This window comes from Etheostoma spectabile, chromosome 16 (assembly GCF_008692095.1).
Source record: "Etheostoma spectabile isolate EspeVRDwgs_2016 chromosome 16, UIUC_Espe_1.0, whole genome shotgun sequence".
NCBI lineage: Eukaryota > Metazoa > Chordata > Actinopteri > Perciformes > Percidae > Etheostoma > Etheostoma spectabile.
In genome coordinates, this window is record NC_045748.1 from 21,630,099 (window position 1) to 21,645,233 (window position 15,135).

General features: G+C 41.6%; 1 protein-coding gene across 1 annotated transcript in view; it reads right to left on the reverse strand.

The window, feature by feature from the left end:
* rab27b (RAB27B, member RAS oncogene family) overlaps positions 1–15,135 on the reverse strand; it is a gene marked incomplete at its 3' end in the record, with an annotated part of 70,012 nt that overhangs the window by 41,890 nt on the left and 12,987 nt on the right.

The window sequence follows — 15,135 nt, forward strand, 5'->3', positions numbered from 1 at the left end:
CACACACACACACACACACACACACACCAGTTAGCAAGAGCAGGGCCGCCTCAGGTCATGCTGGTGGAGGATGTGCTCGTGCGTGCATGTTTGACAGCAGTACACTGGGAAGTAGGGAAGAAACGATAAAAGGAAAAGCCCAAGTAGTTCTTGAATGGAGGAAAAGCAGTCTGTGTTTTTACTACGACATCTAACAAAACACTGCTTCAGAAAGGATTTATAAATAGTACTACTTAATCGATGCTCACTCAGTGGAGCAGCGGCAGGTTTTCCCTATTATGGTATTCCATTTCAATTAGGTGAAGGTGTTGTACGGCTGCTTGTGTTTGGACATCATTTAACAAGAAAATCATAGTTATTTGGCTGCACCAGCTGATATTTACCCCAGCCAATGAGAATATTAATACTACCACAGCAGTTCTGCCCAACTACAGTCTATTTTATTTATTTGTTTCAGTCTGCTAGGGCTGTCCTCGATTAAAGAAATTTTTAGTTGACCAACACTTACATGATTGTATCAACTAATCGAGTCGTTGATGTAAATCGACAGAGATGTGCGCTTTGAGACTAGAAAAGCACAACATAAATGTAGTTAATTAACTACCTGTAAAGCTGAGCTTCTACACAATTAATCCTGCAAAAGCAACACTTGAAATCGTGTGTTCATCAGAAATGTGCTCATAAGTATCTTGGAAATGAGTAATTAACCATGAACCAGCATAAAAAATGACAGCTAAAGAAATCTTAGTCGACTAAAGCCAAAACCACAGAGAGCGACATTTAAGAACGGCGTATTTATTGCTAAGGCCACATGGTCAAAATGAAACGATTTATTAAAAATGTAATAACAATAACATAACTTTAACTTATTTTACCAGCTATTAATATTCTCATTGGCTGGGGTAAATATCAGCGGGTGCAGCCAAATAACTAGGATTTTCTTGTTAAATGATGTCCCAACACAAGCAGCCGTACAACACCTTCACCTAAAAGAAATGCTGATTAAAAGTGGCAAAATCAGGATTTCAATCAGGAACTATCCGATTCAATAACAAATAAATAAAAATAAATAAACTGACAAAAGAAACCGTTACATGGGAAAAGGTTGTTTTACACTAACTTTGAATGAACACCATTTAACTGCCAGCATTCGGAGCATCAGAGAGCAGCGCAGAGCAGTCCTGGTCCATATTTGGTTTACACCATAGAACTGCATAAAGATTAACCCTTGTAAAGTATTCGAGTCAAATTGACCCAATTCAATTTTCCAAGAAGAAAAAAGGTACTAGCATCTATTTTTTCTACCTGAAATCAACGGCCTTACCTTATTTACTGTGATAAACATGTATTCCTGACTCAATTCAGAAAATTAGTTTGGATATAACCTCCTATGTTTTTTCCAAGATAATTTTAACATGAGTTATAACTTTATGACAAAAACCGAATCACATTCCATTTTTAATTGTGTTCTAGTAGAGACTGATTGCATTCCCTAAATGTGTACAGTATGTTATCTCAATTGTTTGAAACTGAGATGAAGGCAATATTTGTTAATAGATTATGAAGTAACATTTTATTTCAGTGTTGTTTTTAAAACCCCAAATAAGTCACGGGTCAATTTGAACCGAGGGATACGAGAGGGTCCCGATAGTGAAGTTAAAATATCTCAATCGTCCCCTGGTGGCTGGCTGAAGAACCTTGCATTTCCCCTCCAAACCCGCCTTTTTTCCATAATAAGGAAGTTGAGACGCGTGTCCATCTATACTGTCTATGGTTCACAATGACTTCTTACAAACAAACTCCGGTGACTCATTCAACTCGGCTGTCTTTGTGAAACATTTGGTTTTAGTAGCTTGGTGACATAGTTACTACTGGCAGGGCTAGTTGGTACACTAATGTAGGCCAACTGCCAAGCTAACCGCTAACCTTTTAGCCAGTTGGGAACACGTTAGCGCTAGTGAGTAACAATATAAAAATCGTTCTACTTACTGGGCAATTTACTCCTACATGACATTTCTTAGTGTTGCCCATCCTTAAGTCATTCAACTTTAAGAGTTGCTGGAGGGGGGAGGGGTTCTTTCAGCTAGCAAGCTTGCTGGCTATCAATTCCCAACCTCTGTCGCTAACGGAACAGTTCATTCCGCACAGTTTATTCAAAAGACATATTTCTACCATTGACTCCTGTCTCATAAGTGTCAGCAATTGTGCAGTTTTATCCAACAGGAGAGGGAAGAATACAAAATAATGGTGCATCACAGCTAATATGCTAAACTAGCTTACTCCATTTTGAACTCTCTGGCTCTCTGTTTTCTCAAAGCACCGTCAAGACAGCTTTATCTGGTCAATGGCACAAATTGGCATTTTAAAGTTCAACAAATTTGAACTCAACAAAAAACATTTTACTTTGCCAACGCAAGTGAATGCATTAATGTAGGGATTCCATTCAAATGAATTGATTTGGACGGTATAAAAGAAATTATAAGTGTGTGTTGCTGCACAGATATGTCTGCAATAGCTAAAATAATTAAAGAGCAAATATCCCCCGTGTCCTCTCAGCTGGTTGGGAGTCAACATGTGTCCGGATGCATGTGAAGCATCACGCAGCTCATGTTGGTTACCATGTCGGTTAATCACTGCCTCTGCAAGGAAACGATAATATTCTGTTACATTAGAATCAATTCATTTCTCTCTGTTCTTTCTTTTCTTTAAGATGATTCCAGACTTGATCTACGTGTAGGGCTGCTTGAAAATGGAAAAATATATTCACCAGATAATTTATATGAAAAACCTTTATTTGTCCCACAGTGGGGAAATTGCGGTTTAATAATTATATATTTTAAGGGCCTTCATACTGTTGTTTTCATACTGTTGCTGGTGTTTTGTTTATTTTGCTAGGTGAAGCAAGAGCAACAGAGCTTCTGCTTACATACCATGTTGTCATCTGGTACATTAAGCTTTTGGTTTGAATATAGAAGACTTTTACATTTACACACCAAGCGAATCCAAAAAGCAAACGCTCCATTCAACAGCTCCACTAATACCCCTTTCCCACTGGACAAAAAAACAGTAACGCCGACTAACATCTAGCTTTTTTCTGCAGTGGAAAATGTTACAATCTGCATTAATTCCCGGGGCAAATGACTCTGCAGTAGTTACGGGTATTTATTGGCTCCAGCTCCGTGAATTATTTGCACCTTTTCTAGCGTGATGCTATGTGACGACCCATGGAAACGATTGTTTTGGTTATTGTCTATTTTGTTATTATTTTGTAGTGTGGTCTGGAATATTGTAGTTACTGTGTCATCTTTTCTTGATTTTGTCCAGATGGTAATGATGAAGGGTGTGCGGGGGGGGGGGGGGGGGGGGGGGGGGGGGGGGGGGGAGGGATGCAGTTCGAGCCATTCGGACTCCAGTTTGCCAAGGTAATGGCCAGCAGGAATGCAGTCTTAACTGACATTTCTGCCCTGCCTGTGGCAAGGGCTCAACACAGCGCTCCAAGCACCCAATGTTTGGGATCTTGGGGCTCTAGGGGGATGCAACCTACGCACCCCCGTCAAGAAGAGGGACAATACAGTGTGACTCTCCACAGTGCCGCCAGCAAGCCTAGCATGTCAACATGATATGGAACTGGACCAGTGGGTTAAGGTGGCAACCACTCAGGGGTCCAGAGCTTGAGCATCCCAACGACGAAGCTGCTGATGGAAAAGTATCCGACAGACGACCCAGAGGTCTCAGTCTCTGGCCCCCCATCCCCTAGGGTCCCTGGGGGGACAACAGACGGGATCTGGGGCTCGAGATCGTGTAGGGGAAGCGTGTAGCGTCACAAAAGTTCCTGGCCGGCCGCTGCCCAGAATGCTGAGGACAACAACCAGCGGAACAACCCATTGGTAGCTAAAAGGCCCAAGGGGCAGTCAGGGAGCCCCTAGGTCTGCTGGGGGGAGGCATGCTTCTGCTGAGACTAGAAAACGGTTGCCTGGTCTCACAAGCTCAAACGGTACACTCCAGCGCCTAACTCATACCTGGCGCCGGAGTCTGCACCAGGAAGGACATCATCCACCCAAGTTCCCTGAACAAGGACGTGTCATTAAGCCTGATTGTGGAAGCCTCAACACTCCCTACCTGCAGAGAAGCAGACAGGGCAAACATTAGGTCCAATACGGACAGCACAAGCTCCCACATTGTAAGCCCATATGAGAATGGTTTCCGTGCCTTGAAATTGGGTAAGAGGGCATCTGTTACAGCACCTCATCAGGAGACACAATGAGGGATGCTCCAGCCCAGCTCTTGCCGCATCGTGCATGGCTTTCAAAGCTCGGCCATCTGCCAAGATTAAGACCCAGTCCAGTCCAGCTCCGCACATAATCAGCCCACTTCTGAAGAGTTTAATACAAGACTTTACCTTTTTTTCTGGACGGGGGAGCTGCAGCAGAAGCCACAATCCAAGGTTTCAAATGTCTAGGTTGGGCCGGCAGCCACAGGTATAACAAAAGGTCACCCACCGGGGACCCAACCTGCGCCAGTCTAGCAGCCCTCAATGTCAGAGGCATGTTGCTGCAGTTCATACACGGGCTGTCAGAAAGCCCTTCCCTCAGATGATCGGGCCTGAGGCTCATTGGGCAGAGGTCACGGCCATCGTCTGCTTGAAGAGGAACCCCACATCCCCTTAAAGAAGTGTGGATCGTCCATTATGACACAGTATGACCTGAAGGGAGGAGGAGCAAACGCCAATACAGCAGAGGTGTGAGTGGCCGTATATATGGCTTTTTACCAATGAATACAATTGCCAACTATACTGGATCTATAGAACCGTAAGTCGAGGGAAGGGGGCGAAGAGGCCGCCAACAACAGCAAAGGGTAGTGTTGGCAAAACAAGAATATCTAGTCAGTAGTAGTGACAACCAAAATAAGTACACATTTTCTTTGGCAAAAACACAGCCACTAACCCAATGTAAAAAAAAGAAAAAAACTCATAGAACTGCATTTACATGCTGCTTGTAGTGGGGAAAAAAGGTGTGGTCTCTTCTTTTTTTTCCTTCAATGGTACTTAGGTCCTTCAGAAAGCAGAGCAAACCTAACCTTTATTACAATTATTTTCTAACATTTTTAATTTTAATATTTGAACTAAAGCAGAAGGTTTGTCTAAGTAAAAAGCGAACTCAGTCAAACAGCAGCAGTCTAGTCTGTCACTGGGTGAATGTTGTTGGGGTTAACAAGACGCCATCAACAGGAGAGGGACGACGCTCCATGTCATGGATAGTGCAGTCTTTCATTGGGTTACACATGATTTGTTTAAAATGGAAAAATGCAAAGAGGGCAGGCTGATACATGACAGGCCACTGGAGCGAAACAATGGATTCACTGAGACCACACAACAACCACTCACATCACTGAGTTTGAATATTTTTCCTCGCTACTATGCTTAAATGCTTATAGGACACAATTCGTGCATGTGTCCGTACGCCCCTTTGGCTGAATGTGAAAAGGGCAACTGGTTCAAACCAATCTGCTAAGACTTGCTCCAAGACAGGGACAGCAATTCCCACAATTCCAAGTGATCCAGAAAGAGATATTTAAAAGTGTATTTTGTAAGTACGGTACATTGGATGGCTTTCTCTGGTACAGGGCAAAGATACACAGCTGAAATGGAGATGGAAATGAGTTGACAGTGAGCACTAATGCTCACAACAAAGACACACACCCACCCACCCACCCACCCACACCCACACACACCTGGCATCAGTTTAACAAAGTCCCCTGTCCACACTTATCACTGCTATCAATTTTGACAACAGAACCGTGAATGGTGGTAATTCCGTGTGTGTGTGTGTGTGTGTGTGTGTGTGTGTGTGTGTGTGTGTGTGTGGTGTGTGTGTGTGTGTGTGTGTGTGTGTGGGTGTGGTTGTGTGGGTGTGTGGTGTGTGTGTGTGTGTGTGTGTGTGTGTGTGTGCGCGCACCTGTATTCCATAACTGTCTATAATAAATGCTAACAGCCTGACACAGGAAAGACATAAATCACTGGTGTCCAACATAAAACAACAACTTCAACCTGCAGTAGAGATATTTCCTCTGGTCCTTATCTGCCTGGTAGAATTTAACATCTGGGCTGAGAATTTTTTTAAATTGCAACATGACAGCAGCTAGGTTATATAAAAAAGGCGGGTTTTATGCAAGCTGTCCCATGTTGCACAAGTGACAGTTGTAGTGACGATTCTCTCTAACCAATCAGGGGTCTGCAGTGGTGTAACTCCACCTTAATATCAGCTCAGCTCGCCTGGAACCTTGACCGAGGTTGTAACAAAAAAAATGTACCAGGTACCAAGTATACTATCCACATTTTTTTCTAATGGCAAACAAAAAAAGAGCCAGTAAGTAGAGTGGGTGGAGTAAAATGTAAATGGACTGTATTTCTGTAGCGCTTCTCTAGTCTCAACGACTACTCAAAGCGCTTTTACATAGCAAAGCGCCCATTCACCATTCCCACACACAGTCACACAATGTGGTCGAGGCTGCCGTACAAGGTGTCGACATGGGACTGCAGGGCCAGGGATCGAACCCCCAACCGTACACTCCAAATTTTCCGTCAAAATTACCTTCTGTCCCATTGCACTGCTTTGAGAACGACAAGGGTTTTGAAGCGAGCTGAGGCGATGCCAAAAGGTGACATGAAAACCTGCAGACTGCTGATTGGTCGGAGAGAATCGTCACTATTCACTGTGTCATCATTGCTAGCGACAGACAGGAGGGGGGGACTTGAACAAATTCCAACAGTTTTACATTAGTTTCTTAGCAGATGCTGCTATACACCTATCTCCTTGCAGGAAAGATGCGTTTTGGCCTCTTCTGCGCTTCTTTTGATGTGTAAATCTTGTTTTTGTCATTTCAACTTCTACTTGAGTACAGGAAGTGAGTACTTTTACCATCTGTGGTCATGCCTCACCTGTCCACCAGGCGTCTTCAGTGTGTTTTCCTGCCTGGCACACCTGTCCATCATTTGCTTATCAGTTTGCTGCCTCCCCAGCTGCACCTCTTTACATTTTTAGGCTTTGTGTCCCAGTAGACACACAGATAAGAGGATAAAAGAAAAAAAAAAAATGTTTTTATTCAATAGTGAGTTAGAGTTTTACTGGGTTTTCCAACGTAAAATAAAGCCCCACTTTGAAGTGCCGCAACACGCTAGTGCCTGAACGTATGTTGGTTGGTATGGAAACCACTTAGTTACTTGTGTTAAATTTGGAATCGTTGATGGGATTCCAAACTAAATTTTCCTAACAATTCCAATAAACAAATAATACCATTGGAATAGTAATTTTTGAAACAATTCCAAGTTAGAAACGATTCTCAATGCCCAAGTCAGGTCATATCCGAGTGATAAACCCGGGTCAACTGGCTCGGTCTGAATTGGTAAAAGAAGAACTGAACTAAGGTCAGACAACCCTGGTCCTGTTGTGGTTAATAATGGGACAGGGCTATAAGAGGATGGATTTCAATAACTTTTGGTGATTCCCATGATTTTTCCTCTAGCGCCACCGTATGTGAAATGCAAAGTATAGAAGACAGAATCTTATGTTTGTGTTACAAAAGCTCGGTTATGTCACCACTGGAATGGGACATCCTGCATGAGACCAGCATGCTGAGTCTGAACACAACGGCGTCTCACAAACTGAGAAGAACAGGTATTAACTGTTTAGACACACCGTGGCAAAATGGGACTTAGCAAGCGCTCATATTGTTGTGTCCCGCCAAAACAATGGAGACCATTATAGCTTGACTGCTGATCATCATGTCGTAAAGTCACGCTATTCTCCGGCTGCGGTCATATCAGCGAGTCAGCAGAAATGGCTGCCGCTGATGTAACTGCCACTTTCCTGTTTTGGATTAACACCGCAGCTCCGGTCAGCAGCAAATCCATTAATGGAGATTAATGAAATAAAATGTACTGATTATGACAGAAGGTCAGCAAAAAAATGCAGCGTTTTAGGAATTTTAATAAACTCAAATTCTTCCTATTAGCAGCATGTAATTCTAAAACAAGAGTTTTTTGAAGGAAATAAGAGCCCCCTAACAAAGGAACTAAAAAAGCTGCAGTTATCCTCAATATTTCTGGTCATTTTAGCACTTTGAGGGGTGAAAAGTAAAAAACTCAGTCAGTCCATTTCCAAGAAAAACAAAAAAGCTTTACATGTCAATGTCGGTCCAGACTTAACCCTCATGTTGTCCTCGGGTCAAATTGACTCGTTTTCCTATATCAAATGTTATTTTTAATTACCCAAAATAACATGATTGATCCACACAACGCTCTTTGGCAAGTACAAATCTCTACTTTAATTCATTTTGGGGCGTCGTATTCAATTTCATAGCATTTTAACAAAAATTGAAGGGGTTTTGAAATAGTATTGACTAAAAGTTGACATATTCCAGTCTGTGATTATCCATCAACATCCATTCCTTTAATTTTAGTCTAAATAATTCCTAATTTCTGCTTTTCTAACTCAAACATTAGGTACAATTTCCTATAAATCAGGTTTGACTATAAATTCCAAAAATAACTGTAAAACTAAAGTTAATAAGTTAGTGACAAAAAAAGTGACAAACGTTGAAAAAGAAATGTCAAATGTGCTGAAAAAAGGGACAAAAACATAAGAAAAAGTTAAAAACGTTGATTAAAAGCATCAACAAAAGTGTTGATTTTCAATTTCGACGGGAAGACAACACGAGGGTTAAACAACTAAAACTAACAACTACCACATGGATTGCCTTGAAATTTTGGTACAAACATTTATGTTCATTAATGACATCTTAAAGCTGAAATAAGGAACTATTTGTGTAGTCTGGCGACTTCAGCGCGCAGAAGCTCGAGCGATGTGTTCCACATCACCGCTGAGTCAGGACAACAGCAGCGTTAAGCTTTGGAGACAAAGAAGACATCAAAAATCCAAGATAATTACCTCTTCTAAAGAGTCCAACTCTGTTAGCAACTGTGTGGACCGGGGGTGGGGGTTGTTTTCATTACTTAGAATTACTCATGGGGGCGACAGAAACTTTAACTTAAAAGAAGAAAATCTCTTTTTCTAGGATTTGGGGTGTTATTTTGTGTCTCTGCTGCTTCCACACGCATACATACTTGGAAAAAAACCTATCCATGCAGTTTTGAGTGAGATCCGGTTTCTGAATGTCCTCTGTCTTCAGTCTCCGGGTGAGCTGTACAACATCTGACATTTCTACGTCACTAGAGACAAGGTGGCTAACCGTAGCATGCTAGCGTGTTCTCACTGGCGAAACACTGCTACAACACACACTAGTTGATCATAATCTCCAAAAGAACTACTTCCTGTCCCTGTTCTGCAGGTATTCCACAAGTGGCCCTCGTCTAGAAGAAGTCTCCCAGCTAATCCTGCCTTGGACATGTGGGACTCCCAACAAAGATAGTATAGAAGGGAGATGTCCCACTCTGGAGCTAAAACAGAGACCTTAACACACAGGGTGAAAACAGGATCCGCAGCAATGTGCAGTACAACAAAAAGATGGTGTTTTTTGAAAACCATGTAAACCTATTCTGGTACAACCCCGAAATACAATTAGAAACCTGAAAACGAGCAGAATATGGGCGCTTTAACTTAGGAGCAGCGGTCAGATAGTCCAGTTTTCCTTGACCTCTAGTGCCGCCACGAGGTTGACTAAAATGTCTTGACCACCTTTGGATGGATAACAATGCAATTTGGTACACGTTTAATGTCTATGTGAATGTTGGTGATCCCCGGATATTTCATCATCATCATCATCATCATCATCATGTCAAAACTGGCTAATACTTTGGCTCATCTAGCACTTTGTTTTTCTTTTCAATAACCTTAAAAGTCTCCAAGAGTCAACTCTTATGTGTTCAGACCGTTGCCGTACTTGCGGGGGTGTTTAATCACTTGAGTGGCAATATTTGAACTCATGTGAATACCAGAATGACACAAATTCCAAAATTTTCGTCATTTTGTCATTCACTTTGCCTTCTAAGAATTTGTGTCTATCGGCATCTTTGCGTTGACTTTGTTATTGCACAGAAACACGTGGGGCGTGAACACACCATTAGTCTTCTTTAAATACACCTCGACATTGCAGTGCCTGCTTCTTCTTCTTCTTCTACTGTAAAGTGATGCGTTTACATGCATTTCACTGATCCGTTGTCTCGCTTTATTTCAGTGATGAAGTAACATGACTTAATCAAAGATTTGGTATGATGGGATTCATTTTATAATTCAATTTAAGATTTGAAAGAAAAGTTAATGGCAATTGCATTCCTTCAAAACTACTTTATTATACGTCCATCTAAAGAGCACGGTTCTGTCTCACTCAAAAAAATACGGCAGACAGAGTTTCCTCTGATGCCTACAGGTTAGAGCTTTTTTCAAAAACATGTTTCTTGTTCTCTTTAGGGCCAATATTTCAAACCACCGGAGGACTTTCCAACAGGTCTTTTTTGGATACCCATTCAAATGTACTGCATGTACCAAAGTTATTGATTGTCACCCACTGACAGACATATCTTGGGCGGTCTCCAAAGACTTAAATACCGTTGCTAACCAAGCTGCAGCTATGGCCTTCTTCCAATCGTTGCTTGAAATTGACAACTGCTTGTCCTCAAATAGAGAAAGACTGCAGCATCAAATCACAATCAAACTTATACAGCTAGACTCAACGTAAAGATCATTCGGTTTGTATTTCCCCTTGATATCATGTGGGACGGATGTAGGCTGCAGTTAACGTATGTATGTGTGATGCGTGAATCTAGGAATGAATGACATAATACACCCTCTAAAATAACCCATATTTTCCTGATTTGAAGCTATCAGCAGTATAAAGTTGTTTGTCAGCGCCCTCAAAAACTGATACAAGTGAGTTTTTTTTACATATTTTACAAAACTTTAGTTAAGATTTGGTTAGGTTACGGCTGGAAAGGGGGTTGTATATAGTATATAGAAATATTCAAAATTCAAATTTAATTTGTAAAAAGTAAAAGGTACATGTCAACGTATTCACAAACAATGTATGCCTTCGTTTTTCTTGGACGGGCAGTCTCCATTCATTAGCATCTAATCATGAGTCTAAACAACAACATGTGACCTTTTACTTAGGGAGGAAATGCAGGAGGAAAAAGAAAGACAGTGAGGGAGCAGAAGAGACAGAGGATGAAGAGAGAGAACAACAGGCTGAGAACAACACTGCCGTTTAAAAATGTATGAGTCTCCAGCCTCCAGCAGATTGCCTGTGTGTGTGTGTGTGTGTGTGTGTGTGTGGATTTTGTTGTTTCTAACATTGCAGACACACCCGGCTGATGATATTTATGTATGTGACAGAGCGAGACGTCTCTGTTTGACTTATAATAAAGTCACGTCAGCTGGACCTAAGCGTAAAAGTCACGAGGCCTCAGATGACGAGGAGGAAGAGGAAAACTGCACAGCCACGGAGGGGAAAAGAGATGAGTTAGAGGAGGAGGAACAAAGGGAGAAGCAGGGTAAGAGGAGAGAAAAGACCAGAAGATGCATGAGGAGGAAGAGAGGGGGTGTAAAGAAGAGGCGAGGGGGCAGGAGGAGATGAATAAAAAAAAAGAAAGGAGGAACCGGAAGAAGATTACTATTGTATTGGGATGTAGTACTTGAGTCCGGACTCAAGACCGTTTTTCTATGGTCTTGGACTCGCTAGTATTTGGACTCGGACTTGCCTCGGTCTTGCCAAATATGGCTTTTGGTCTCGACAGAGTCTAGGTGTCTTTATTATGTTCATAATAATGATGGAGGGACAGTGAAACACAGTTTAGGTGTTTTTTTTCCGGCTTTTCGCAAGTTTAGACAGCTAGCTAAACGCTATGCCGATGTTTGCTAACATTAGCGGCACGTTAGCCTATATTTTAATAATATTACAACTGCCATTCGGAGTTTCCTATATCTGCGTCAACATAAGACCTGTGGCGTTAGTGCTCCTTTTGAACCATCATTTTATTGCATGAAATATTAAGCTTCGCTCCTACGAGATGGGTGGGTTTTTGTCACGTTACACACAAAGCTAACTGGCTGTAGGTATGCTAGCAGACATTAGCTAACGTCTTTTGATAATCTTGGCTTTCTTGATGGAACCGTGACGTGACGTAATCCTGTTGAAACAGAACATTGTAGTGTCAAAGAGAGAAAAGCACTTTGATTGGATGTGAGAATGGGATGTCTGGGAAGCTTTAGTTGAATAAAGCTGGATACCCAATCCTGTGCCAGCACTTTGCAAAAACTGAGCACAGTCTGAAAATGCCCAAATGTGATTTGGGCTGCCAGTTTGACCATAAATCATTCAATGAAGCACAAGATGTAAAGACTGAGTGCCAACACCTCTTCTCCATCCTCAGAGAGCCCGCGAGAGCACAGTGGGAGGGATGGCAGCAGCAGATGTGCCATCGTGACCAGCAACTCTTTGCACTTGGAAAACAACTCCACACCTCCTCCTCCTCCTCCTCTTCTCTTTCTTCACCTTCTCTCTCCTGCCTTGGTCACCAGGCAACTAGCCTGTCCTCCCTCTCTCTGCTTTTTCTCGTTCTCTCTCATCCTTGTCACTCCCCCTTTTGCTCATGCATTAAACCTCCCTCGTTCCCTTGCTATGTGTTAGGGCTTTTACTCATAACCGAGTCCACAAAGAGCTAAACACATCTCAGTTACACCTCCTTGTTTTGTGAACCGTCAACACCTTTGCTCTCAGGTGTTTGCATCTTGCGTTTGGATCATGAAATTTGAAATAGGCGAAATATCTGTGAAACCCCAGCAGTGACATTACTTCAAACCTTTTCAGACATGTATTACATCTTTTAAATATACCTGTCTATCCTAAAAAGCACCATTCACTTAAAACTAATACCTAACACTCACTGTCAATGAATTCCATTTGTTTCCCTACAGGATCTGCTGTGGCAAATGAAAGCATAATTACCACTTTTAAGGTTCATTTAGTAACGATCAAAATGTTTGGCTATAGTGACATACATTTACATAAAATGTGTTAAAAGATGGTACCCATATTCCTCTCATCACCCTAATTTGGGACAAACTGGTATGTAAGATCGGACCAGATGTGACTGGGACTCTCAAGCAATAGCGTTTGTTCTTTCTTTGACTTTTGGTTTACAATGTGTTTTGACATCAAATTTATCTCTTTCTCTCTCGCTCTCTCTATCTACCCCCATTGCTCTCGCTCTCTTTTTCTCTCTGGCCCCATTCTCTTGTTCTCCTCTCTTTTTTATCCCTTAGAAAAGAAGGACAAGCCACGTATGGTTGATCTCAAACATATCTTTAAAAGGCTTTTTTGCGAGTTTCACATAGAGCTGGGGAATATATTGACATTATATTGATATCGTGATGTGAGACTAGATAACATTTGATGGGCTACCCTTAATATATCTTAAAAAAAAATTCTTTTCAGCCCCACTTATACTTAGAGATAATAGTCTGTTATCTCATTCAGGATTGATTTCATGGAAATATTCTGGACAAATATCAGGGCAAGTTCTTTGGCGATTTTTTTATCTATTATGATGGCCATATTTGACAACAGTGTGTGGGTGCTTGGCAATATGATTGAAATCCCTGTATTAAGACATGTTATCAATATTTGTGGTGAATATAGGCAAAATCACATGTATAACAGTTGAAAGCAACTAGTTATGTTCTGTTTGGTGTTGGGAAAATAAATGAATACTGGCCAATAGCATTATGTTATATTGAACACACACACACACACACACACACACACACACACACACACACACACACACACACACACACACACACACACCACACCCCCCCACACACACCACACACACCACACACAACACACACACACACACACACACACACAACACACACACACACACACACACACACACACACACACACACACACACACCAAGTGTGGCATTTCTGTGACTACAGTACATCCACTGCTGCTGGGTACATTCATTATTAATAAGAGCAATTAGTTTGAAATCTGCAGCTTCCTTTTACAGCTCAGACAGTCTGATTACCCGACAAATAAACGCTCCCTTAAAACATTCAAGTATCAATAAACCATGCTCAGTTTTAGTGCATGCTGCACAGAGGACTAATAAAATGCCTGTCAGTGTCAACAAGACTAGGTCAATAACTAGTATATGGCTGCAGTGTTTCCCATACATACTGCAGGTTATACTTGTTCCACCACAACGGGTTCCTTCTCGAGAACATTTTTCAGAGCCACCGTTGTGTCTGGAGCTTAGCGCCGCCCAAAATCACTGTGGTTGTAAAGAAATGCACGCAAGCCAGAGCGATTTTCTTCTCTTATCCTGGAATAAATGTGTGGGATGGCGAGACCTTACTCAACAGCGCTGTGGAAGACTAATGTCAAAAAAACATGACAACAGGTAGAAATGAAATGAAGACAGAACGGAAATAAGTGGTTGGGGGATAATTTTGCCTGCGATTCTCTAGTAGCAAAAGATGTCTACAACGTGAAAGACTGAAAGAAGCAAATAGAGAGAATAAATGAAAGACAAACCAGTCCAGACTGTGTTTAGTCCCAGGGTGCATTCTTGGCAGTGACATATAGATCTCATTACTTTCCAGTTTATTAATTCATGGTCAGTTCCTCCGAAAAAAACAATCTCAGCTTCCTGGCTGATCAGATCAGAAGCTTTCATCCTCTCCATCAAGAATTTAATAAAGTTCCTAGTTAGGAGGATTATTAATTAGCGACACGCAACCGGTTACATAAGAACAGAAACTACTGTTTTGAAGACCATTCCAGTGGGATTGGACTGCACCAACTCACCTTTTACATCACAATATTATGCTTAAAGGAAAATTCTGGCCCATTTTTTACGTTTATCTTTACCGCTATAAATGTGTGTACTTTCGATTGAAAAAACCTGAATCGGTGCAGGCAACACTGGGTGAGGCTGGGAAATATATCGATGTTTTGTCAATATCGAGGCATTACTATTACTATACTATTATTATTATTATTATATTATTAGGCATTTCCCGATATATCGGTATTGGTATTTATAATGGCCGATTTAAAATACAAACGGACGGTTAACGATGTTATGAGTGTTGCCGTTGCATAGTTTGTCCA